At 37.6% G+C, this 27,538-nt stretch overlaps 1 protein-coding gene across 7 annotated transcripts in view; it reads left to right on the forward strand.

The window, feature by feature from the left end:
• LOC113912040 (cytochrome c oxidase assembly factor 1 homolog) overlaps nucleotides 1-27,538 on the forward strand; it is a 94,612-nt gene that overhangs the window by 48,763 nt on the left and 18,311 nt on the right. Inside the window, exon 2 of one of the 7 annotated variants that reach the window (XM_027575075.2) lies at nucleotides 9,012-9,164. The exons of 3 other annotated variants lie outside the window; for them this stretch is intronic. The gene's annotated coding sequence lies outside the window, so the exon portion shown is untranslated. Of the gene's footprint in view, nucleotides 1-9,011; nucleotides 9,165-20,888; nucleotides 20,948-22,846; nucleotides 22,870-22,961; nucleotides 23,376-27,538 lie in introns of those variants that run through there. 3 more of the 7 variants (XM_027575076.2, XM_027575081.2, XM_027575079.2) reach the window with 3 other exon arrangements.

The following is a 27,538-nucleotide window of genomic DNA, read 5'->3' on the forward strand; positions in this document are numbered from 1 at the left end:
TCCCTCTTTCATTATCTCTGTCTGTCAAATAAACAAATAAAATCTTAAAAAAATAAGTATTCATATATTGACAATAGTCTTGTGTGATAAGGATTAACTGCATAATATATTTCAATACTTTATCATTTTAAAATTAGTATTCTGAGATCATGTGGAATATCCATTCATTTGATTAATTTTTTTGTTCATTTTTAGGGCTGTATTCTGAGGTGTTTATTAATCCACTGGTTACCATTTCATAACTCAAGTTATTCTTCCTGAATGACCTTTCTACTTCCTAGAAACTCCACTTTTCTCATTTCTTCCTGCCCAACACTAAAGAATGGCTAACCTGAAATTTTCTTTCCTTTCTTAATGGCACATAGGTGGTATAGTGGTGAGCATAGCTGCCTTCCTTTCTTAATGGCATATTATCATTTTATGTATTTGATTATCGGACTCATCCAAATATGTGATCTGTTGGCTGTTTTTACTTAAATGGATTAAGTTGAAAAGTGATGAAAGTGCTACGAGAGTCAGACTTTTCCACATACTTACTGTTTTCAAGGTATCATTTGTTTGGCCTCAAAATTTAAAAGTCTACTTTTCTATTCTTCATTCCCAGTGGAAGATGAAGTGCTGAGCCCTGGTTTCAAATTTAAGGAAAGTAAACTTCTGGTCTTTTTTTCCTTTCTCCCCTATTTCATTACATTGTGGTGTTTTGACTTGTAGTATTTTGACTTTTTCTTTTTAGAGGATTATTTAGATCAACTTTTTTATTTTTTAGATGAGGAAAGTAAAGCATGGAAGTTAAGTGACTTGTCTAAGTAAGATCTTGCAGCTAGTGCCAGATTTTGGACTCTGGTATTGAACCCTGACTCTCACTCTGTTTTACCCCTTTTTCTGTTTCCTTTTTCCTTTTTGTGCTTCTGATAGTTGGCACTAAGGTTTCCCAGCCACTCTATTCTGGGCCAATCCAATGTTCAGTAATGTTGGTGTTTCCTTGGCAGCCTTGTCCACACCTCAATATCTATAAAAGTGTGAACTTGGGACCACACTGGCTACCCATATTTTCCCCAATCTGTGCTGTTCCTACCCTTTAACCAACATTGCTTTATCCTTGCAAACCGGTGAAGACAAGGAAGCTGCCAGGGGCACTGTGGTATTCAGAATAATGACCCCTTCCCCAAAGATGTCCATGTCCTAACCCTTGGAACCTCTGAATGTTTGGTTACATGGCAAAGAGGAATTAGGGTTGCTAGTCTGCTGACTGTAAAATACGGAAATTATCTTGGATTAACTTGGTGAATCCAATGTAATCACAGGGGTCTCTGTGGGAGAGGTAATTGGAAGAGAGAACTACCAAGATAGCAGCATGAGGAGTAGGCCTGCTGTTGCTAGCTTTTAAGATGGAGGAAGCGACCATGAGTCAAGGAGAGTGGATAACCTCTAGGAGCTAGAAAAGGCAAAGAAACAAATTCACCCATAGAGCCCCCAGAAGAGAATGCATCCTACAAATACCTTGATCTTAACCCAGTAAGATTTATGTTAGACTTCTGCTTAACAGAACTATAAGATAATAAATATGTGTTGTTTTAAGCCACCAAGTTTGTGATAATTTGTTACAGTAAGCCTTATACTGCTCCTTAGAAAAAGTCACTCACTTTGGCTTTCCCTTTTCCCGCATGATCTGATCATTTCATTAGCTGTCTTGATTTCCCTTACGCATCCTGGCTTCATGTTTCTCATCTAGATCCTTGGATAAAACAACCCACTATAAGACTGTTCACTCTGAATCAACTATGAATGTCCTTAGGACACACCTTCTCAGTATTTGGCCATTAGCTTTACAAAACACACCAGTGTTAAGAGGTTATATAAAATTGTGAAACTGTTTTGCTATTGGCTGGCTGCTTTTCAGGAATTCAAGGTCAGTACTGATCCAGTACTTCTAACTGCCCTGACCTAACTCTTAAGAGATTGCTTTTGTCACCTTGTGATATTTATCAGGGAAACTACCTTTATGGCTATAAATGAAGCTGCTTGTGGCTTTGCTATTTATGAAAGAGACTCAGTGAGATGCATATCTTGTTTCTTACTTCACAGAGGAGGAAAATGCTGGGCCATAGCCTGGTTACCTATTGTATTGGGCTGACATGCTCAGTAGATTGACGTGCACATTTGACAGCCTGACTTGCCAAGATGTGGCCGACACATGTATTAACTCCTACAAAATCCTTGACTTGATGCAGCACCAAGTTTTTTTCTCATTGCCCAATGGCTGTTGTAAAATTAACTGGTGTTGGGGGCTCAATTTTGCAAAAGCCTCAGTGGGTCACCGTGATATGAATTAGTTTGGACAACTGAATCCCCCAACCTTTTCAAATTAATGTAATTCTTTATGTGGCTGGGAGACTTGAATTCACCAAAACTTTATCTTTTCAAGAAATCTGATTCTATGTTAGGGCCACCAGAAAGGCAGAATTCATAAATCTTTCTGCATTGTTCACTCCATAGCAGGAAAATTTTTTATTGATGAAAGATTTCTTGACCCACTGCAAAATGAGAACCTTACTGAGCCCTCCTTTTTGCACTAAGTCATTTCCCAGGTGGAGAGACAAGGATATTCCATATTTTTGTAAACCTGAGGGACAGTAGTCATTGTCATGGACCAACTAATTTTTTCAGATGGTATATCATTGAATCTTTGTTTTTGTAGTTTTATGGTTTTATTAAAATCTTGTTTTCTTTTTTAATCCATTATTATAATGTTTGTTTTGTAATCATAGTGCTTATACAATTTACATTTAATTATCAGTACGATCAAGTTTAAATCTGCCATCTTGCTCTTTGTTTTCTGCACTTCATCTTCATTCCCCATTTCTTGCTTTTTTTGGATTAATAATTTTTCCGTGATTCCATTCATCTGCATTAATGGGACATTAGCTATTGTTTTATTTTTTAGCAGTTACTCTAAGGTTTACAATATATATCTAACTCTTATCAATTTATCATCAAGTAATATATCATTTCATACACTATACTTCTGTCTATATTTTTTATTCGTTTCAAGGAATTTATTTTATTTTATTTTATGTTGTATATATATAAGTTTTTCTTTCTTATTTTGGGATCTAGTTTCTTTTAATAAGTAGACCAAAGCACACCCAGGATCTAGTTTTTTGTTTTGTTTTGTTTTGATTTTTGTTTCTTTTTGTTATTGTTTGTTTTCTTTTTTCTGTTGTCATTGTTATTATTGTCTTCTCTTTCTCTCTTCTTTTCTTTTCTGGAAAAAATAGCAAGATGGAGAAATTCATCCCACAAAAAGAACAAAAGGTAGTACTCACTACCAGGGATTTAATCAATATGGATATAAGTAAGATGTCTGAGCTAAAATTTAAAACAGTGAATATAAAGATACTAGCTAAAAAAGCATAGAAAACACTAGAGACTCCCTTACTGGAGAGATAATAGAACTAAAATGTAGTCGGGCTGAAATTTAAAATGCTGTTACCAAGATGCAGTCCTAAGTGGAGGCTATAGAAGAGAAATAATAAAGAGTAGAGCAGAAATAGTGATAGAGAAATAAAAGAAAAACAATACAACAATCAACGAAACTAGGAGCTAGTTCTTTGAAAGAATTAGTAAGATTGATAAACCCCTAGCCAGACTTAATCAAAAAGAAAAGAGAAAGGACCCAAATAAATAAAATCATGAACGATAGAGGATAGACCACAACCAACATTAAAGAAAGAGAAAAGATTATAAGAGAATATTGTGAGTAATTATATGTCAACAAATTAGGCAGTCTGGAAGAAATGAATACATTCCTAGAAACATTTAAACTACCAAAACTGAAACAGGAAACAATAGAAAACCTGAATAGACACATAACCAGGAAAGAAATTGAATCAGTAATCAAAACTCTCCCAACAAACAAGAGTCCAGGGCCAGACGACTTCCCAGCAGAATTCTACCAAACATTTAAAGAAAAATCAATACCTATTCTTCTGAAATGTTCCAAAAAACAGAAATGGAAGGAAAACTTCCAGACTCATTCTATGGGACCAGCATTGCCATGATCCCAAAGCCAGACAAAGACCTCACTAAAAAGAATTGCAGACCAATAGCCCTGAAGAACATGGATGCAAAAATTCTCACCAAAATACTAGCTAATAGGATCCAACAATACATTAAAAGGATTATTCACCATGGCCACATGGGATTTATTCCTGGGCTGCAAGGGTGATTCAACATCCACAAATCAATATGTTACACAACATTATTAAAAGAAAGGACAAGAACCATATGGTCCTCTCAATAGATGCAGAGAAAGCATTTGACAAAATACAGCATCCTTTCTTGATTGAAACTCTCTGCCATGTAGGGATAGAAGGAACATACCTCAATATCATAAAAGCCATATATGAAAAGCCCACAGGGAATATCATCCTCAGTGGGGGAAAAACAGAAGTCAGGAACATGACAGGGATGTCCACTTTCACCATTGTTATTTAACAAAGTACTGGAAGTCCTAGCTAGCCTCAGCAATCAGACAACAAAAAGAAAGAAATGCATCCATATTGGCAAGGAAGAAGTCAAACTTTCACTCTTGATAGATACTCTATGTAGAAAATCCAAAAGACTCCAGCAAGAAATTGCTGGAATTGATACAGCAAGTCAGCAAAGTGGCAGGATATAAAATCAATGCACAGAAATCAGTTGCATTTCTATACACTTAACAGTGTGACTGAAGAAAGAGAAATTAAGGAATCGATCCCATTTACAATTGCACTAAAACCCAAAAGATACCTAGGAATAAACCTAACAAAGAGGTAAAAGATCCATGCTCTAAAGTCTATAGAACATTTATGAAAGAAATTGAGGAAGGCACAAAAAAAACGGAAAAACGTTCCCTGCTCATAGATTGGAAGAACAAATACTGTTAAAACATGTATGCTACTGAAAGCAATCTATGCATTCAATGCAACCCCTATCAAAATACGATCGACATTTTTCACAGAACTGGAAGAAACAATCCTAAAATTTGTATGGAACCAGAAAAAAACCCAAACAGCCAAAGGAATGTTGAAAGAGAAAATCGGAGTGGAAGATGATATTTGCAAATGACTTATCAGATAAATGGCTAGTATCCAGAATCTATAAAGAACTCATCAAACTCAACACCCCAAAAATAAAAAAATCCACTAAGGAAACGGGCAGAAGAAATGAACAGACATTTCTCCAAAGAAGACATACAAATGGCTAACGAGACATGAAAAAATGTTCACCATCACTCAGCGTCAGGGAAGTACAAATCAAAACCACAATGAGATACCATCTCACAGCAATCAGAATGGCTAAAATTAACAAGTCTGGAAACAATGGATGTTTGGTTGATGCATGGATGGTGTGGTCACCTACAGCAAATATTGGTGAGGATGCGGGAAAGAGGGATCCTCTTATGCTGTTGGTGGGAATGCAAACTTCTGCAACCCCTCTGGAAAACAGTATGGAGATTCCTCAAAATGTTAAAAATAGAGCTACCTTATGACCCAGCTATTGTACTAGTAGGTATTTATCTGAAGGATACAAACTTTTGCTGCATCTCAAAGATTTTGAACTATAGTGTTTACATTTTCATTTGACTCCAGGTATTTTTTGATTTCCTCTATCTCTTTGTGAACCCATTGGCTGTTTAGTAACATTTTATTTAGCCCACATGTGTTTGTGTTTCTTCCAGCTTTTTCCTAGTAATTGGTTTTTGGCTAAATACTATTGTGGTTGGAAAAGATGCTTGATATGATTTCAGTCATCTTGCATTAATTGAGATTTGTTTTATGGCCTAACATGTTCCATGTTTACCTTAAAGACTGTGTATTCTGCTGTTTCTGGATGGGATCTTCTTTATTATCTGTTAACCCCAACTGGTTTAATACATCATTCAAAGCCACTGTTTCCTTAATGTGTTACTATCTGGATGATCTATCCCTGTTGTAAGTGGGGTGTTAACATCCCTTACTGTTATCGGATTACTGCCAGTTTCTTCCTTTTTATCTGTTAACACATGGATTATATATTTAGGTGCTCCTGTGTTGGGTGCAGAGATAGTTATAGTTGTAATATTCTCTTATTGAATTGATTCTTTTATCGTTATGTTATGAACTTTTCTGTCTCTTGTTGCAGTCTCTGTTTTAAAGTTTATTTTGTCTGATGTGAGTATTGCTATCCTAGCCTTTTGTTGTTCTATTTGCATGGAATATGCATCCCTTCACTTTTAATTTGTATATGTCTTTAGGTCTGAAGTGAGTCTCTTCTAGGCAGGCAGCTTATAAATGGATCTTGTTTTTTTTTTTTACCCATTCAGTTACCCCATGTATTTTGATTAGAGTATATGGTCCATTTAGATTTAAAGTAATTATTGATAGGTTTGTACTTATTTCCATTTTGTTAATTGTTTTCTGGTCAGTCTTGTAGTTCTTCTTTCCCTTTCTTCGTCTCTTGCTCTCTCCCCCTGTGTTTGATGGCTTTCTTTAGTGTTAATGCTTCGATTTGTTTCTCTTTATTTTTGTGTGTAGTGTAGGTTTTTGGTTTGAGGTTACCGTGAAGGTCGTATGTAGCATCTTGTGCATATAGCAGTCTATATTAAGTTGATGGTTGCTTAAGTTTGAATACATTTAGAAGGCCTATATTTTTACTCCCCCCTCCATGTTTTATGTCTATGATGTAATATTTTATACTTTTTAATTTTGTGTATCCCTTGACTAATATTTGTAGATATAATTGATTTTACTTTTTTGTTTTAACCTTAATACTAATTTTGCAAATGGTTGGTACTTTTACTATGTATTTGCTTTTACCACTGAAATTTTTTCCTTTCATAATCTTCTTATTTATAGTTATGGACTTTTCTTTCCACTTAAAGAATTCCCTTTAACATCTCTTGTTAGGGCTGTTTAGTGATGATGAATTCACTTTTAACTTTTGTTTGTTTGGGAAAGTCTTTTATTTTTCTTCAGTTCTGAATGATATCTTTGGCAGGTAGCATTTTTCTTGGCTGAAGTTTGTTTGTTTTTTTTTCCTTTCAATGTTTTGAATATATTGTGCTACTTTCTTCTGGACTGCAATGTTTCTTCTGAAAATTTGCCTGATAGCCTTATGAGGTTTCCCTTGTATGTATTTTCTTTTCTCTGGCTGGTGTTTAGATTATCTCTTTAATTTTTGTCATTTTAACTATTATGTGTCTTGGTGTTGACCTCCTTGGGCTCCTCTTATTCGAGTCTCTCTCTGCTTCCTGGGCCTGGATGTCTCTTTCCTTCCCTAGATTAGGAAAGTTGTCAGATACTATTTCTTCAAATAAATTTTCTGCCTCTTCTCTCTCTCTTCTCCTTCTGGGACCCCAATAAATATGAATGTTACTATTCCTGATGTTGTCACAGAGGTGAACCCTGCCTTCCAGATCACTGATCCATTCTTCTTCATCCTTTAAGCTGCTGTTGATTCCCTCTAGTGTATTTTTCATTTTAGTTATTGTATTCCTTAGTTATAACTGGCTCTTTTTTAGATATTCTCTTTGTTGAATTCTCAGAGTTTACCCACTCTTCTCTGAAGTCCAGTGAGTGTCTATATGACCATTCCTTTGAACTCTTTATTAGGCATATTGCTTTTTTTTTTTTTTTAAGATTTTATTTATTTGACAGAGAGAGACACAGTTGGAGAGGGAACACAAGCAGGGGAAGAGGGAGAGGGAGACGCAGGCTTCCCGCCGAGCAGGGAGCCCGATGCGGGGCTCGATCCCAGGACCCCGGGATCATGACCTGAGCCAAAGGCAGATGCTTAACGACTGAGCCACCCAGGCGCCCCTGTATCTGTTTTTGTTCTTGTTGTAGACGGCTATATGCAGCCGTACCTAGTCCTGACTAATAGAAACTGGGTGCTAGAAGAGGCCCAAGTTTTTATCCTGGTTGACTGAACAAAGGGTGATGCATTGGGTCAAGAACAAATAAGCTAGGAACTTCTGGAAACAGATAATCCTATTAAACAATTATACACTGACATGGATAAGTCTCTGCAATTAAATTTTTTTTTAAATCATGAAAACATTCAACCTGTATTTGAACCTTTTTTTTTTCTTTTGTTTTCCTAGGCGTAAACATTGATCTCATGCTTTAATAACTTTAGGAATTTGATGACTACTCCTACATCATAGTGGAGTTCTGAAGTATCAGGGCTCTTTCTGCTTCATTTTTCTGTTAATGGAGGTATAGGTCTTAATCACAGCATTCTTGAGTTACAAAGAAATTTTTAAGTTTGGGGATCCTCACAAGGTAAATTGAAATAAAACATGGAGGAATGCATCACGTGTTGGCACTATTTATGAAGGGCTGTTTTTACTTCGGATTAGGTCTTTTCCCTCAGTCACTAACTGTTAACCTTTATCACATGTTTTGGACTTTCTTTTATTAAAAAATATTTTTATTTATTTATTTGACAGAAAGAGAGAGAGCACAAGCAGGGGGAGCGGCAGGCAGAGAGAGGGAGAAGCAGGTTTTCTGCTGAGCAGAAAGCGTGACATGGGGCTCGATCCCAGGACACTGGGATCACGACCTGAGCCAAAGGCAGACACTTAACTGACTGAGCCACTCAGCCACCCCTGTTTTGAACTTTCATGTCAAAATTATTGTTGAGCACACCTAGGGAAAGTTAAATTCAATTTACATTTTTGGCAATATTTATTATCAAAACTTTTAAATGACAGTAATTTTGGAGTGTAGATTTCACTTTGCTTTTTAATTCTTCAGACTAGTCAAGGAATTTTTAGGGTGCAAGTATATTTTTAATTTATCTTCTCCCTGTGATCTTTCTCCCTCCAGAAAAATATGATGGATTTGTGGTGATAGTTTTAAGCTTACAGCCATCAAGAAAGCATTTAAAATGTCTTTAGGCAAGCTTGTTTTCCCTATCTTCTTGTCTGGTTGTGATAACAGCTGAGTGTCTCTTTTTATAACTTTTTAAAAATATGTCTTCTTTAGATGCTCGCAAACAAGTTGGAATTTGAATGACCTGTGAAATTTTTCATGGAGATGACTGTCTGGGAAAAGGAAACTCTAGGACAGATTTTGAGCTAGAGCTGATGTAATGCATCCCAGGGAAGCAGTGCTTGGAACTCAGGTAGCTTTAAGCAGGTAAGTTAATAGCAGAGTAAATTTGCCAGAAACAAGCATGTATAAAAGAATAAAAGAAGAGGAAACAGTAAGACCATTGATAACAAAATACAGGGAGCAGGATTCAGGGTCTTTGTGGAAATCCGTGGAGGCCAGAGGCTCTAAAAGCTGAGACTACTTCATTTTTCTTTGATGTGACAGTCTTAAAAAAAAACAATAATAAGGCTCAGGCTGGGACCAACATGGAAACTCACTTATATCAGTGGTTTTGTTTGTTTGTTTGTTTGTTTTTTTGATTTTTTTAATATTTGTATTATAGCACAGGGCGGTGTCATATACATGAGGCCTTTTTCTGTGCAAACTGCATTTCATTGAAAACAAAGACAGGCTTGCTTGAAACTGAATTGACAGCTTTGTGGCTGTAAAGATAAATATAGCACTTTTCAGGTAGTGAATTCATGAATAATCAATGAGCCAGCAAAGGACGAAAAGTGGCAGATGGCAGCCTGGTGTGGATTAAGTGTGATTGTCACATTCCCTGCCCCTTTCTCCCTTCTCTAATTTATTGAAGGAAACAAAGCCAGTCTCATGTAGCCAGAACACAGTATCTCTGAAAAAGTCTACTTAGGCAAAGTGTTAACAGGGAAGTTTATTCATTAAATGTCTCCCTACTGCTTGGCTGTTTTAATAGTCTAGCCCAAATTGTTTGTGTTAATTGAAGTTTTATTCGGAATGAAAATTTGACTTGAATTCTTGAAGTAGTTTTTGTTTTTTTTAAATTACTGTTACATCAGTATTTCCAAATAAGTAACACTTATTGCTGATTTGCCAGAATGTTTCTCTAAATAAACCACAAATATATTATAGCTCTGTTTTCATGCCTTCAACTAGTGTATAAAACAGACTAGAGAGAAGGCATTCTTAATTTCCCTTTGTATCAACCAACACTTCTTTGACAATACTGATTTTATTATTTTTAACAAAAAATAACCAGTTTTAATGGAAATTCTTTGGTAAAACTGGAAGTTTCTAGAATAGTGTTCTAAGGAACTGTTAATGGGGAGGTATTTGTTCACAACCCAAGTAATAACTTACCACTTGGAAACATCAGTCTTCCTTCGTGTCTGTTTGCACCTTGCGTTTGTCTGGCTTTGTGCCAAGGATCTGATTCTGAAAGATTTAACATTGGAGGATCTCTAGATTAGCCTGATTCTCCAGTTCCCTCAGGTCCACTCGAGTCTTTCCAAATCCTTTGAAATTGGCAGAGGAATTAGCAGTAAGTTTTGATAAAGTACATGTGGTAGAAAGAATTACTGTCTGTTTTGAGCGGTTCCTCCCAACTCCCACCAAAAAGGGTTCTGGAAACATGTTCTTAGAATTGTAGGTTCCCATATGAACATGAAATATAGCAATTTTTAGAAATCTGTTAAAGGGCTTTTAATATTAAGGAATCAGCAGAGCAGTAAATTAATTATTTTATTCTAGTGGTACAGGTGAGCCACTGATTAGCATCTGGCTTTATTCAAATTCATTGTAAGATTACTTGATAAGATTTTTCAGGTAAATTCTCTTCAACTGTGTACCAGTAGCACTCCCTCCCCCATGTGTCATTAACTTTCCCCATGTGACATCATCCCCCTGTAATTCAGAGTAGTGAATGGTCATGAAATATTTAGCAGGTAATTTGTTAAATCTAGGAATTGGATTAAGTTTATTATTAGTTTACTTTTACAATACAAATTAAGGGTAGACTTACACTTAATTTTATAATAGTGTTTCGACTTGTTTCCTTGAGCATGGGAGAAGGAGATGGTGTTACTGTGAATGCACTTACTTATTCTATAGCCTGGCATGTATTTGTGCATTTAAATGTCATGTGGCATGTGTGTTGGAGAAGAAAAAAATATGAAGGGCTACTCTTGTGTAAACGGTGTTGAAGAAAAACAAAGTGTAATATCTGTTGAAAAATAAATTTGGCCTATAACCTTTAACCTTTAAAATTACCTTCAACCAAGCATCTCCATCAGTTTATCAGCAGTTTAGAAAATGCCTAATACTTATGCCATGGTTCAGCTATGGAAAGCACAGACTGGGGGCGCCTGGGTGGCTCCATGGTGAAGCGTCTGCCTTCCGCTCAGGTCATGATTCTGGGTCCTGGGATCGAGCCCCGCGTCGGGCTCCCTGCTCGGCGGGAAGCCTGCTTCTCCCTCTCCCACTCCCCCTGCTTGTGTTCCCTCTCTCGCTGTGTCTCTCTCTGTCAAATAAATAAATAAAATCTTTAAAAAAAAAAAAAAAAGCACAAACTGGGTTGGAATGTGAGTGGTCATGGGAAGCCTGCCCTTAAAAATCCTGAAGATAAGCCCTATTACTGAATTGTGTATATTTACTCCCTCTGTGACTAACTCAGTAAAGCCTATTCATCAAGGAAATCTTGTCCTTGACTCAGGTCCGTTTGTCACAAATCATACACTTCAACTTTAGGATTACGTCAGCCTGAAATTATGAACAAAGCATGTTGCTATGTTCATGCTTTTATAACACAAAGAGTGGCTTATCATCAAATTGCCTACGGTAGTATCACCAGCAGTTTTATGTATTTAGGGTAATTTCTGCCAACTCTTCCTGAAAGCTATTGAGCTTTCACTGTGGAACAAGAAATAAAGAATCCCTGTTGTGTATTAAAATGCTTAATTTGCCAAACATTGTATTATGCTGAACCCAAAACAAGTTAATACAGTTTCTGCTTGTGGATAAACACAGAGTATTGTTAGGAAGATGTAACACACATGAGACAGAAGAAAAGCTTACCCAGAGCTGAATTTTAAGAGTAGTTTTGTTTTTATCAAAAACCATCTTAGTCGTTGGAGGTTTATAATCTATAAAACAGAAGTGATAGGACTACCATTGGGTGGGGGAGGAGGAAGGCACATTTAAAAAATCTATTTAAGAAGCCATTATTGAACCTCTTTTTTGTTTCAGAAGCTCTTTGATAGTCACTGGGGTTACAAACCTGATGATACCCCCCCAAGATACTCAGATGTATAGGATGACGCAAGCAGCTCTCAACTGCCTTGCCCTTTACAGAGTACAGATTGTTTTTGTGATATCTCCATTATTCTTTGTAGCAGAACTGTTGGGGCTTTATAGTTCATAGGCCCAGAGAGATTAAATGAAGAATTGAGTAGGTATTTAGTCCGACTGCTGTGTTTCTGCAGTATCTTTGGGACATGCTAACTAACCAAATGAGAAATTAGCTAAACTATTAATAAGCCATGCAGAGGTGCGCAAGGGACCTTTAGAATATATCCTGTCTTGGTCTTCGAGTGACTTTGCTGGGATAAAATGGTGCAGCAAAGCCATTTAGTAGTTTGATAATATTTAAAAAATGAGATATTTATTTTTCTTTATATTATGACAGATATTTAAGCGCATAATGTGCATGAGACATTGTATTTATTGACTATTCTATTTGGTTCTGTTGTCACTCTTAGTAATTTAAGCATGCTTAATGCAGAAGATTTGAAAGTACAGGTAAATATGAAGATCCAGAAAAAGTTAACTCTGCCTCTCATCACCTAGAAGTTGTGAACATTTTTATCTATTTCCTCAGGTTCCTTTTTATCCTTAAAAAATAGGTCCTATTTTATACAGACCATGATTGAATTCTATTATGTAGGAACTTTCCCCTCACATTGAATATAGTTAATATTTCTTGGTTATTATATGTTTGGCTCAGAGGTAATATAGTATTATTTTATATTTTTATTTTTAAAGATTTTTATTTCTTTATTCATGAGCAAGAGAGAGGCAGAGGGAGAAGCAGGCTCTCCGCGGAGGAGGGAGCCCGATGTGGGGCTTGATCCCAGGACCCCGGGATCATGACCTGAGCTGAAGGCAGCTGCTTAACCGACTGAGCCACCCAGGCTCCCCTGTTTTATATTTTAAAAATATGTTTTTCATATACATTAAAATACACGCAAAAGAACCTATGTATCACATATATAAGTCACGGATTTCTATGAATGGATCACCTAATGTAAGAACAATGTGAGAACCTAGAATACTATCGAGGAGTGGCAGAATATGCCACTTAAGGATATGCCACTGTGGCGTAAGGATTATTTTTAGCTAAAGGCACTTGAAAAACAGCAGGTACAAAGAAGGCTGCTCTGACCTTCCAAATGAAAGATGCCCTCCCTGTGCAGGGAGCAAACATTCTTATCACCAAAGTCAGGAGTCGAGACTGAGTATTCTGTACAAAGAGACCTTGTTAAAATAATTCCTATTTTCCTTTATGTTTGCCATATATCTTAGGTATTTTATAAGATTTGTATGCTTTTCTCCTGTTAATCTGTCTTTTAACTAGTCAGTTTAATTCTCAGGCCCAGCTCAAGACTCTAAGATGGTAGAGGTAAAATTTTACCTCCCCATCAGAAATACTACTGTCCTCAATTTTATCTTTTTTTTTTTTGCCTTTTAAATTTTTATTATTTTACCTTATTTTTTTAATTTAATTTAATTTTTTAGGATTTTTTTTCTTGAAGAATAATTGACATACAGTGTTGTACTAGTTCAGGTGTATAACAGTGATTTACTATTTATATACATTACAAAATGGTCACTACAGTATCTCATTATCGTCTGTCACTATACAGAGTTCTTACAATATTATTAACTATATTCCCTATGCTGTACATTACTTCCTGTGTTTATTTTATAACTGGAATATTGTACCTCTTAATCTTCTTCACCAGTTTGGTCTGTCACCACCACCACCACCTCTCCCCCACTCCAGCCAACACCATCATTTTGTTCTCTATGAGTGTGTTTCTGTTTTGTTTGTTCATTTGTTTCATTCTTTGGATTCTACATGTAAATGAAATCATACGGCATTTGTCTTTCTCTGTCTGACTTATTTCACTTAGCATAACACCCTCTAGGTCAATTCATATTGTTGTGAATGGCAAGATTTCATTCCTTTTTATGGCTGAGTAATGTTCCGTTGTGTGAATTTACCACATCTTCTTTACCTATTTATCCATCAGTGGACACCTAGGTTGCTGCCATACCTTGCCTATTGTAAATAATGCTACAGTGAACATAGGGGTGCCTATGTCTTGTTGCATTAGTGCTTTCATTTTCTTTGGATAAATACCCAGAAGAGGAATTGCTGGATTGTATGGTATTTTCTACTTTTAATTTTTTGAGGAACCTGCATACTGTTTTCCATAGTGGCTGCACCAGTTTACATTCTCACTAACAGTGCATGTGTGTCTCTTTTCTCCACATTCTCACCAACACTTGTTATTTATTTGTTTATTTATTTGATGGTAGCCATCCTGACAGGTGTGAGGTGATATCTCATTGAGGTTTTGATTTGCATTTCCCTGATGATTAGTGATGTTGGGTATTGTTTTATATGTCTGTAGGCCATCTCCATGTCTTTGGAAAAATGTCTGTTCAGGTCCACTGCCCATTTTTTAATTGGATTGTTTGTTTTTTTTTTAACATTGGGATGTATGAGTTTTTTTAATATATTTTGGATGTTATTTCCTTATCAGATATATCATTTGCAAATAGGTTGCTTTTTCATTTTGTTGATGATTTCTTTTGCTGTGCAATAAACTTTTTAGTTTAATGTAGCCCCTTTTAATGTTCTTGCCTGAGGAGACATATCTGAAAAAATGTTGCTAAGATCAGTGTCAAAGAGTTAACTACTATATTTTCTTCTAGGAGTTTTATGATATCAGGTCTTTAATCCATTTGGGGTTTATTTATGTATATGGTATAAGAAACTAGTCCAGTTTGATTCTTTTGCTTTTAACAGTCCAGTTTTCCCAACACCATTTATTGAGGAGACTGCCCCATCTTATAGGAGGAGTGTTCAGATTTTCACTGAGGAGTATGATATTAGCTATGTGTTTGTCATATGTTGCTTTTATTATGTTGAGGCATGTTTCCTCTATACCCACTTTGTTGAGAGTTTTTATCATAAATTTATGTTGCATTTTGTCAAATGCTGTTTTGTCTGCATCTATTCAGATGATCGTATGGTTTTTGTCTTTGATTTTGTTAATGGGGTGAATTACATTGATTGATTTGTGGATATTGAACTATCCTTGCATCCCTGGAATAAATCCCACTTGATCATGGTATATAATCCTTTTGATTTTTTTTTTAAATTCATTTTGCTTATATTTTGTTAAGGATTTTTGCATCTATGTTCATCAGGGATATTGGTCTGTAATTTTCTTTTTTTTTGTAGTGTTTTTGTCTTGGTTAGTATCAAGGTAATGCTGGCCTCATAGAATGTATTTAGAATCATTCCTTCTTAAATTTTTTGGAATAGTTTGAGAAGGATAGTTATTAACTTTTCTTTAAATGTTTGGTAGAATTTACCTGTGAAGCTGTCTGGTCCTAGACTTGTTTGCTATATATTATTTGACTCTATATTTTGGGTATTAATTCTGGGCTCTCTGTTCTGTTTTCTTGGTCTGTGTGTCTATTTCCTTACCAAACCATATTGTTTTAGTTACTATAGATCTGTAATACAGTTTGAAATCAGGAAATATAATTTCTCTTTTTTTGTTCTTCTCAGGATTGCTTTGACTATTCAAGGTCTTACGCGTTTCCACACAAATTTTAAGATTGTGTTTTCTGTTTCTGTGAAGAATGCCATTGGGATTTTGATAGTGATTAAGTTGAATGTATAGATGGCTTTGTGTAGTATGGACAATTAATGATATTAATTATTTCAGTTCATGAATATGGGATGTCTTTCCATTTGTTTCTTTGATTTCTTTTAAGAAAGTCTTACAGTTTTCATTTTATAGCTCTTTCCCTTCTTTGCTAAATTTATTTTTTGGTATTTTGGTTTTTTTTAAAGCTATTGTTAATGGGATAGGTTTTTTTTTTTTGTTGTTGTTGTTTAATTATTAGTGCGAAATGTAACTGGTTTTCTATGTTGATTTTATACCCTGAAACTCACTGAATTTTTAACTAGTTCCAAAAGTTTTGGGGTTGAATCTTTGCAGTTTTCTATATAAAAAAATCATGTTATCTGCAAATAACAACAATTTTACTTCTTCTTTTTTGACTTAGATGCTTTTTATTTCCTTTTCTTGCCTAATTGTTCTGTCTAGGTCTCCTAGTAATATGTGGAATATGACTGGTTATAAGTGGGCATCCTTGTCTTGTTCCTGATCTTAGGAGAAAAGCTTTCTGTTTTTCACTTTTGAGTATGATGGTAGCTGTGGGTTTGTTGTATATGGCCTTTATTATGTTGAGGTGTGTGCTTTCTATAACCAATCTGTTGAGCATTTTTATCATGAAAGGATGTTGTATTTTGTGAAATACTTCTTCTACATCTATTATGATCATGTGACTTTTATCTTTCATCCATTAATGTGATGTATTACACTTACTGATTTTCATATGCTGAATCCATCCTTGCATCCAGGGATAAATCCTTCTTGGTCATAGTGTATAATCCATTTAACATGTTCTTAAATTCAGTTTGCTAATATTTTGTTGAGAATTTTTCATGTATATTCACTGGGGTATTGGTCTACAGTTTTCTTGTAGTACCCTTATGCGGCTTTGGAATCACAGTAATACTGGCTTTATAGAATGAGATTTGAAGTGTTCCCTCCTCTTCAGTTTTTTGGAAGAGTTTGAGAAGGGTTGACATTAATTTTTCTTTCTTTCTGGTAGAATTTTGCCAGTTAAGCCATCTGGTCCTGGGTTTTTCTGTTTTGGGAGGTTTGTGATTGCTTATTCAATCTCTTTACTCATAATGGGTCTGTTCAGATTTTTTTTTTCTTTCTGATTCATTCTTGGTAGATTATGTGTTTCTAGAAAATTTTATTTCTTTTATAGTATAATTTTTTGGTATATAATTGTGGAAGTCTTTATGATCATATATATTTCTGTAATATCAGTTGTAAGATTTCCTCTGCATTTCTAATTTTATTTATTTGAGTCTTCTCTTGGTTGGTTATTCTGCTAGTTTTGTCAATTTTGTTTACCTCGTAGAGAAACCAGCTTGTAGTATTATTGTGCCTTTCTATTGTTATATTTGTTTCAGTTTCATTTATTTCTGCTCTGATCTTTGTTATTTCTTTCCTTCTGCTAACATGGGCTTTGTTGTTCTTGTAATTCCTTGAGGTATACAGTTAGGTTGTTTATTTGGGAGCTTTTTCTTAATATAGCATTTATTGCTATAAACCTCCCAATTACAACTGCTTTTGCTGCATTCCATAAGTGTAGTATGTTTACTTTTTCTTTTTTTTTATTATTATGTTATTTTAATCACCATACAGCACATCATTAGGTTTTTGATGTAGTGTTCCATGATTCATTGTTATGGTTACTTTTTCATTTGTTTCAAGTTAATTTTTTTTTATTATTATTACCACCCATTTGTTCTGCAGGAGTGTGTTGTTTAATTTCCACACATTTGTGAATTTTCCAGGTTTCCTCCTTTTATTGACTTTCAGTTTCATAGCATTATGGTCAGATTGGTACGATTTCAATCTTTTTAAAATACGGTAAGAATTGTTTTGTGACCTAACATATAATCCATTTTTGAGGATGTCCCATGTGCCTATGAAAAGAAGGTATATGCTGCTGCTGTTGGATGGTATGTTCTGTAAATGTCTGGTAGGTCCATTTGGTCTAAAGTATAGTTTGAGTCCCAAGTTTCCCAATTAATTTACTGTCTGGATCATCTATCCATTGTAAAGTGGGATTATAAAGTCCCCTACTATTATTGCATTGTTGTCTACTTCATCCTTCATATCTGTTATATATGTCTTGTGTATTAGGTACTCCAATGTTGAGTGCATATATATATATTTAAAGTTGTTATATCCTCTTGATTAAATGACCTCTTTATCATTATATAATGATCTTTGTTTCTTTTTACAGTTTTTTTTTTTTTAAAGATTTTATTTATTTATTTGACAGAGAGAGACAGCGAGAGAGAGAACACAAGCAGGGGGAGTGGGAGAGGGAGAAGCAGGCTTCCCGCTGAGCAGGGAGCCCGATGCGGGGCTCAATCCCAGGACCCCGGGATCATGACCTGAGCTGAAGGCAGATGCTTAATGACTGAGCCACCCAGGCGCCCGTCTTTTTACAGTTTTGACTTAAAGTTAATTTTGTGTGATAATAAAGGTTAGCTATCTGTTCTTTTTTGGTTTCCATTTGTGTGAAATATCTTTTTCCATCTTTTCACATTGAGACTATGTGTGTCCTTAAGTACTAAGGAGTGTGTGGTAGGCAGCATATAGTTGTGTCTTACTTTTATGCATATAGCCACTGTATTCCTTTGATTGGAGAATTTAACCCATTTATATTTAAAGTAATAACTGTAGGCAGTTATTAATAATGCCATCTTACTAATTTTTTTCTGGTTATTTGTAGTTCCTTTGTTCCTTTCTTTCTCTCTTGTTGTCTTTCTTCTGAATTGATAACTTTCTGTAGTGGTATATTTTGGCTCCCTTTATTAAATCTTTTAGCTATGTAGGTTTTTGCTTGTGATTTCCATGAGCCTTCCATAATATATCTTTTTTTTTTTTTAAATTCAACTTAGTTAATGTATAGTGTATTATTAGTTTCAGAGGTAGAATTTAGTGATTCATCAGTTGCATATAACACCCAGTGCTCATTACAGCAAGTGCCCTCCTTAATGCCCCTTACCCAATTACCCCATTCCCCCACCCACCACCCCTCCAGCAACCCTCAGTTTGTTCCCTGTAGTTAAGAGTCTTTTATGGTTTGCCTCCCTCTCTGTTTTTATCTTATTTTTCTTTCCCTTCCCCTATGTTCATCTGTTTTGTTTCTTAAATTCCACACGAGTGAAATCATATGGTATTTGTCTTTCTCTGACTGACTTATTTTACTTAGTGTAATACCCTCTAGTTCCATCCACGTCATTGCAGATGGCGAAATTCCATTCTTTTTGATGGCTGAGTAATATTCCATTGTATATATACACCACCTCTTCTTTATTCATCTGTTGAAGGACATCTGGGCTTCCATAATATATTTTACAGATATTTATCAGTCTATTTTAAACATTGCAACATAATTTCAATTGCATACAAAAAGCTTTACCCTTTTACTCCCCTTACATTTTGTTTTTTTGTTTTGATTTACATCTTTTCATATTGTGTATCTATTAACAAATTATTATACCTCTAGTTGTTTTTAATACTTCTGTCCTTTATACTGGAGTTAAGTGATTTACAAACCACTGTATTACACTATTGGAGTTTTCTGAATTTGACTGTAAACTTTACTGTGTGTTTCACGTTATTACTTAGCATCCTGACGTTTTAGTTTGAAAATCTTGTTCATGGGCGCCTGGGTGGCTCAGTTGTTAAGCGTCTGCCTTCAGCTCAGGTCATGATCCCAGGGTCCTTGGATCGAGCCCCGCATCGGGCTCCCTGCTGGGCGGGAAGCCTGCTTCTCCCTCTCCCACTCCCCCTACTTGTGTTCCTGCTCTCGCTGTCTCTTTCTGTGTCAAATAAATAAATAAAATCTTTAAAAAAAAAAAGAAAGAAAATCTTGTTCAACATTATTGGTAATGTAGATCTCAGGATAAGTAACTCCCTCAGCTTCTCTTTTGTCTGAGAACATCTTTACCTCTCCTTCTTCTGAAGGAAGCTTTGCTGGAAAAAGTATTCTTGGTCGGCAGTCTTTTTTTTTTTCTTTCAGCACTTTGAGTATATCATCCTGTTTCTCTCTCAAAGTATAAAATTTTGGCTTAGAAAGCCACTAATATCCTGTGGGGTTCCTTTGTAAGTGACAAGCATCTTTTCTCTTGCTGCTCTCAGTATTCTCTCTTTGTGTCCTAATTTTGAACACTGTATTATAATGTGTCTTTGAGAAGATATCTTTGCATTGAATTGTTTAGCGATCTGTGAGCTTCATGAACTTAGATGTCCAAATCTCTCTCCACTTTGGAAAGTTTTTAGCCATTATATCTTTAAAAAAACTTTCTGCTCTTTCTTCCTCTCTTTTTCTCTGGACTTCCAATTTATTTATTTCTTTATATGAGAGAGCACGGCAGTGAGTGAGCATGAGCAGGGGTCAGGGAGCAGAGGGAGAAGGAGCAGCAAACTCCCCGCTGAGCAGGGAGCCTGACATGGGGCTTGATCCCAGGACCGTGGGGTAATGACCTGAGCCAAAGGCAGATGCTTAACATACTGAGCCACCCAGGAGCCCCCATATACATCATTTATTTCTCTTAATGGCATCCCATACATTCTGCATGCTTTCTTCATTCTTTTTCACTCTCTTTTTATTCCACTGATTGGGTAATTTCAAATGATTTATCATTGAGTATACTGATTCTTCTGTGAGTCTGTTGCTGAAGGTATTGAATTTGTCATTTCAGCCACTTCTTAAGCTCCCAAATTTCTGTTTCATTCTTTTTTATATTTTTCATCTCTGTGTTGTTCTCATTTTGTTCTTGTATTGTTTTCCTGATTTTATTAAGTTATTTATCTGTGTTTTCTTATAGCTGACTGTAACAGTTTTTAAAAAGGTTTTGTAAGGCAATTTCTTTTTTTTAATATATTTTTTGATTTATTTATTTGAAAGAGACAGCAAGAGTGAGAGACAGAACACAAGCAGGGGGAGTGAGAGAGGGAGAAGCAGACTTCCAGCTGAGCAGGGAGCCCGATGTGGGACTCAATCCCAGGACCCTGGGATCATGACCTGAGCTGAAGGCAGATGCTTGACGATGGAGCCACCCAGGCGCCCCTGTGAGGCAATTTCTTTATCTTCATTTTGAGGAGGTCAGTTACTGGAAGTTTATTGTGATCTTTTTGTGGTGTCACGTCTCCTTGTTTCTTTGTTTTGTTTTGTTTTTTAATAGTTTTAATTTAAATTCCAGTTAGTTAACATACAGTGTAATATTAGTTTCAGGTGTCCAATTTAGTGATTCAGCACTTCCATACAACACCTGGTGCTCATCACAACAAGTATACTCCTTAATTCCCATCACCTATTTAAACCACCCTCCCCACCTCCCCTCTGGTAACCATCAGTTTGTTCTCTGTAGTTAAGAATCTGTTTCTTGGGGCACCTGGGTGGCTCAGTTGGTTAAGTGTCTGCCTTTGGCTTAGTTCATGATCTTAGGGTCCTGGGATCGAGCCCATGTCAGGCTGTCTGCTCAGCAGTGAGTCTGCTTCTCCCTCTCCCTCTGTGATTTCTCTTGTTTTCGCGGTCTCTGAAAAAAAAAATCTTAAAAAAAAAGGAATCTGTTTCTTGATTTGCCTCTCTCTTTTTTCCCCCAGTGATTGTTGTTTTGTTACTTAAATTCCACATATGAGTGAAATCATATGGTATTTGTCTTTCTCTGACTTAGCATAATACTCTCCATCCATCCATGTCATTGCAAATGGCAAGATTTCATTCTTTTTTTATGGATGAAAATATTCCATTATATACATATACCACATTTCTTTATCCATTCATGAGTCAGTGGGCATTTGGGCTCTTTCCATAATTTGGCTATTGGTAATGCTGCTGTAGACATCAGTGTGCATGTGTCCCTTCGAATGAGTATTTTTGTATACTTTGGGCAAATACCCAGTAGTGCAGTTGCTGGGTCATAGGGTAGCTCTATTTTTAACTTCTTGAGGAACTTCCATGCTGTTCTCCAGAGTGGCTGCACCAGCTTGCATTCCCACCAACAGTGTAAGAAGGTTCCCCTTTCTCCGCATCCCCGCCCACATCTGTTGTTTCCTGTGTTAATTTTAGCCATTCTGACAGGTTCGTGAGGTGATATCTCAGTGTAGTTTTGATTTGTATTTCCCCGATGATGGCTGATACTGAGCATCTTTTCATGTGTCTGTTGGTCATCTGGATGTTTTCTTTGGAAAAACGTCTATTCGTATCCTTTGCCCATTTTTCACTAATTTCCTTGTTTCTTTGTGATTGCTGTAGTTATCTGTGTTTTTGAAGAAGCAGTCACTTCTTCCACATCTTATGGACTGACTTCAGAAGGGGAGACCTTCACCTGGAGATGGGGCACATCGGAGTGTGCTGTGAACCTGGGTCTAGTGGTGCAGGGGTTTGTGGCAACTCTGGGCTAGGGGGTATGCGGTAACTTGTCAGCTCAAGCAGCAGGTTTCCACTACATCAACAACTGATACCCTTGGTTAGAGGTAGATGGGGTCCTCAGTTTCTACAGGGGCTGTTGAGGTCCTCAGTGGCACCTCGAGGTACAATCTGTAGGTACCAGGGCAGGCAGTGTTGGGGCCTGGAGTTGGTTGGCTGTGGGGGGTGGCTGCGGGGGCCTGTGTGGGTAGGGTCAGTGGCAGATACATGTGCAGTGACAAGGCCAGGGGTTCAGCAGCAGGGTGTGGAGCCAAGTCTAGAGAACTGGCTGTCAGTATTTCCTTGTGAGTCTGCAGGGGCTAGCCGCTTTGGGTGCCCGTATCAGGTCAAGGCCAGCAGCTATAGGGGTCTGTCTTAAGTATGCATAATGGTGCAGGCTGACGACAGGAGTCACAGGGCCTGCTCTGGGGGCTGGAGTAGCTTCAGGGACCTGGACCGTCACTGTACACTTGTGTGGCTTCTGGGGCTTGCTGCAAGCACACACAGGATGTTGGAGGCCTTTGATAGGTTGGGGCCGGCAGCTCGCAGGTGCACAGCTGGGGGGTCTATCTGCGTGTATGTCGAGCTGTGCAGGCCAATGACTGGAGTCAGAGCTGTATGTTTCCCTTTATTGATTTTCACACGTTACAGACGTTTGTTTGTTTGTTTGTTTAGATAGGTAGGTAGGTTAGTTTTTTGTAAGCCACTGCACACAGGCAGCTATGGGGTCCTTAAGTGCTGGCTTGCACATGTGTGGCTGCAAGGGTTAGCCATGGGTACTTGCACAGAGGTGAAGATCTGCTGCAGGGACCTAGGCTGGCGGTTGCTTTACGGTAGCCAGAGCTAGCTGCCAGGTCAGATCCCGGTCTCCAGCGGGAAGGTGGGCCAGGAAGCAAGAAAGGACTGCAGGCAGTTGTCTGTGAATGTGAAAACCTGTGGATGAAAATCTCCGAGGCAGGATCTGGAGGGACCCATTGTAGCTGTGGCAGCTGTTGGTTTTCTCAGTGGTGAAAGCTTGCTGATGTACTCTATGGAAAAGTCTGCTGGTATTGTCCGAGATGAGGTCCTCATGATGCGAGCTGATGGGGTCCGTAGTACCCACAAGGCCTGTTGTCCTCAGAGGTGAGGACTGCTGGGCTCCTCTGCAGAGCAGGCCACTGGGAACTGTCGCTTCTACTGCATGGCTGCTCTTGGTTGGCCTGCCCCTTTCCTTGTTCTAGCTCTCTCTGTTCATGTCAGCTTTGCTGGTCTCTGGGCAGAGTAACAATGGCACGGGTCCTCTGAAAGGCTGGGGAAGCTAGTGTTCACCTCCCTTTCCTTTTCCTTGCAAAGAGAACTCTGTCCCACGGGAAAGTTCCTCTTGGCACTGAGCAGTGCTGGCCTGGGGGACGGGATGATGTGAGCAAAATGAAACTTTCTTCTTCCCATTTTTGTGCAGTTATTCTCAGGCTTTTTCGGCCACTCTGTTGCTGAAGCCTTTTAAGTTAACTCCTGAGCTCTCCTACAGCTATTTTCATGGGGAGCTGTCTTAACTGTTCCGTCTTGGGGAAGGAGACTGGGGTCTCTTACTCTGCCATCTTAGTGATGTCACTGTGTTATATTTTTACCACAATTTTAAAATTAAAAAAAAAACCCAACTTTGGAGAAGAAAAACATTTTATGTACAGAGAATTATTCAATGTGCAACATCTGGAATTCAGACTTCTCTTGCTCAATATTGTGTTTCTAAGGTTTATTCTCACTTGTTCATATTCATTGCTGTATCATGTGTCATTATATGAATACATGAGGTTGTTTTGTTGTTGTCCATTCTGCCGTTGATGGACATTTTTGTTTGGGGGCTATTATAAATAACGTGGCTATGAATTCTTGTATGTCCTTTCTGATGTATGCATGTATGTTTTTCTATGATACATATATCTTGGAGTAGGATTGCTGAGTTACTGGATATGTAAATGTGCACTTCAGTAGATACTGCCAAACAGTTTTCTGTGGTCCTTTTACTAACTTACATTCCACCAGCAGTATACAAAAGTTCTAGTTGCTTTAAGAGGAGGTATGTAAAGCTCTTACATGTTTAATAAATACATGGTAGCTTTTTTTGTTTTGTTTTTGTGAAGATGATTCCCAGGTAGCTTACTTAGGGCCTGGGGTGGTTCCATCCACCACTGTAGGGAATGCAGGAAGGAGAGCTGGCATAAAGTGGAGAAGGATGGGGGAAGGAGCTTACTTGGGCACATGTGTATTTAATGGAGATTTAGTTTAAAGCACTAAACTAAAGTTGGTTATGCCGTCAGGGATGCCTCACTTAGATATAGAGATTTGGGAATCATCTTAGTTGATCCAAATTCAAGCCTTTGAGTATGATCTTAGGTGAAATTTAAAGTGGGGGCAGAAGAGAGCATGTGGAGTGTTTTAGTTTACTAGGGCTGTCATAACAAAATGCAACAGATTGGGTGGCTTGAACAAAATATATTCCCTCACATTTCTGGAGGGTAGATATCCAAGATCAAGGTATCATCAGGTTTGGTTTCTTTTGAGCCCTCTTCTCTGCTTCCCGATGGGACACCTCCGTTTGTCTTTGCATGGTCTTTCCTCTGTTTGTCTGCATGTCTCTGTCCAAATTTCCTCTTATAAGGGAGTCATTATCAGATTAGAGCCTCCCATAAAGACCTCCTTGTAACATAATTACCTCTTTAAAGACCTTATCGTCAAATATGGTTATATTCTGAGGTACTGGGCATTAGGGCTTCAACATATGACTGGGGGGCAGAGCACACAATTCGGCCCATAACACAGAATGAGAGACAGTAGAACAGATAGAGGGTATAGATTTCAATAAGGAACTTAAGAGGACTGACCAGAGAGGTAAGAAGAAAACAGTCTGTGAAAATGACGGGAGAGTTTCAGGGAAGGATATTCAACCACAGTCCTGCCAGATTCCATTTCTAATCACTGATACCAAATTGTTTTATTCTCCTATATACTTTCTTTTTCTAAAATGGAGGCTTTTAATAGAAATGCTGAAGTAAATGTTTAATAGGGTTTGCCTTACCATATTCACTTGCAAAATGGTTATGAATCAGAGTCCATTATATAAAGTTTTTGATGCCAGAAAATACTATTTTCTTGTTATGTTTTCAAATCTGCAAGAGAATGGCCTTGAAATATATATTTTTCAAATAGATAAGACCTCAAGAGTAATCAGATTTAGAAATCATGGTTTATTATTTAAAGCTTTCTGCCACAACTCTTTATCATTTCTAAAGTCTAACTGCATGGTAATTTTGAATGCTCAAAATATTATAAGGGAGGTTTAAGGATCATAATGATAAATTCTGTGAAATCACTCGGCCTTGTCCTTCATTGGTTCTCCAATATCCAGTTGGTCAGCAGATCCCCTTAGCTCTGCTTCATACTTCATGTCTTTTTACTTCTTCGCATCTTTGCTGCTACCAGCCTGTCCAAGCTGCCCTCATCTTCAGTGTGGACTACCACAGGAGCTTTTTCACTGGGTTTCCTGCTTCCATTCCTGCCCCTTTTAGAGACATATTGGGAAAAAAAAGAAGGAAGGGAGGAAGGAAGGAAGAAAGGGAGGAAGGAAGGAAGGAAGGCAGGAAGGAAAGGCAGGAAGGCAGGCAGGCAGGAAGGAAGGCAGGCCAGACTATAGCACCCCCTAATTGAAGTCTCTAGCAGCATCTCATTACACTTGGAATCACATCCACTCTCTAGGATACCCTAAAAAGATCTACATGAGGAAGACCCTGCCCACTGGCCGGCCCTCAGCATACTAGCCTGCTTTCCGCTTCCTGAACCCACCAAGTTGGTGGCTGCCTCAGGGCCTTAGCCTGCTTCACTTGCCCCTCCTCTGGTTTTCACATGACTCCTTCAGTCTCAACTCAAATGTTGCCTTGGCAGAGAGGACTTCCCTCACGCCACAGCTAAAATTGCTCTTTCTTCCTTTTATATTCCAGCATGTGTTAACCTTAAAAAGAAACTGCCAGTTATTTTCACCAGCAAAAGATGTTTTTTTCGGGGGGAATAGCCAAGAATTGCCGTATGCGGCCAGGTAAACTATGTCAAAACCATAGGGAAGCCCGGAGAACAGAGAAGTCTTTCATTGAAAGAAATGGCAAATGGGAACTTGGGAAGGCTGCGATAAACCAGGAGTTGGGAGTACGACGGCTCCTCATTGGCTGGGCTGTGGTGGGCGGGATCGGGTGGTGGTGTGGGAGGAAAACCTTTCCTCTTTCCCGCTGGGGTGGTAAAGTGTATCCACCTGCAAGGTCCGTCTCTTCCTCTTGAATTTGCATTTGAGGAAGAGTGATGGGGCAGAAGAGCTACTCCTGCTGAACCTCCTGACCCCATTTTAGTGAGGTTTCCCTTTATTGATTTTCACACGTTACAGACGTTTGTTTGTTTGTTTAGATAGGTAGGTAGGTTAGTTTTTTGTAAGCCACTGCCGAACGGTTTTTTCAAAGGGGATGTACCATTTTGCATTCTCACCATCAGTGGTTGCTCCACATCCAACATTTGGTGGTGGTAGTGTTTTGGAATTTTGTAGTTGTAGTTAGTAGTTAGTATAGGTGCATAATGGTATCTCATTGTTTTAATTTGTAGTTCCCTGATGACAGATGACATTGACTATCTTTGTGTATGCTTATATGCCTTCTGTACATCTTCTTTTAAGAGCTATTTGTTCAGATTTTTCCCCCAGCTTTTAATTAGGTTTATTTTCCTATTGTTGATTTTTAGGAGTTCTTTGTGTATTTTGGGTAATAGTTCTTTATCATAAAATATGTCTTTTGCAAATATTTTCTCCCAATCTGTGGCTTGTCCTCTCATTCTCTTGACACTTTATTTTTTCCAATGTATTTATCACTAACTAAATTAATTTTATTATTGTTTATCTCCTCCCACTACAATGTAAGGTCCACAAACCACCTGTCTATGTTGTTCTCTGCTATATTTCCAGCGGCATAGCCTGGTGCCTGGTATTTTGAGTGCAGTTGGCAAATATATGTTGGTTGAATGATTGGACAACAACTTAACCTTTTCAGTTTGTTTTACTCTCTTTTTTAAGATTTTATTTATTTGTTTGAGAGAGAGAGAATGAGCAGGGGGGAGGAGCAGAGGAAGAGGGAGAAGCAGACTCCCTGCTGAGCAGGGACCCCCCCCCCCCAAGTGTAGGACTTGATCCCAGGACCCCGGGGTCATGACCTGAGCTGAAGGCAGACGCTTAACCAACTGAGCCACCTAGGCTCCCCCAACTTGTTTTATTCTTA

Source organism: Zalophus californianus, chromosome 12 (assembly GCF_009762305.2).
Source record: "Zalophus californianus isolate mZalCal1 chromosome 12, mZalCal1.pri.v2, whole genome shotgun sequence".
Taxonomy (NCBI): Eukaryota; Metazoa; Chordata; class Mammalia; order Carnivora; family Otariidae; genus Zalophus; species Zalophus californianus.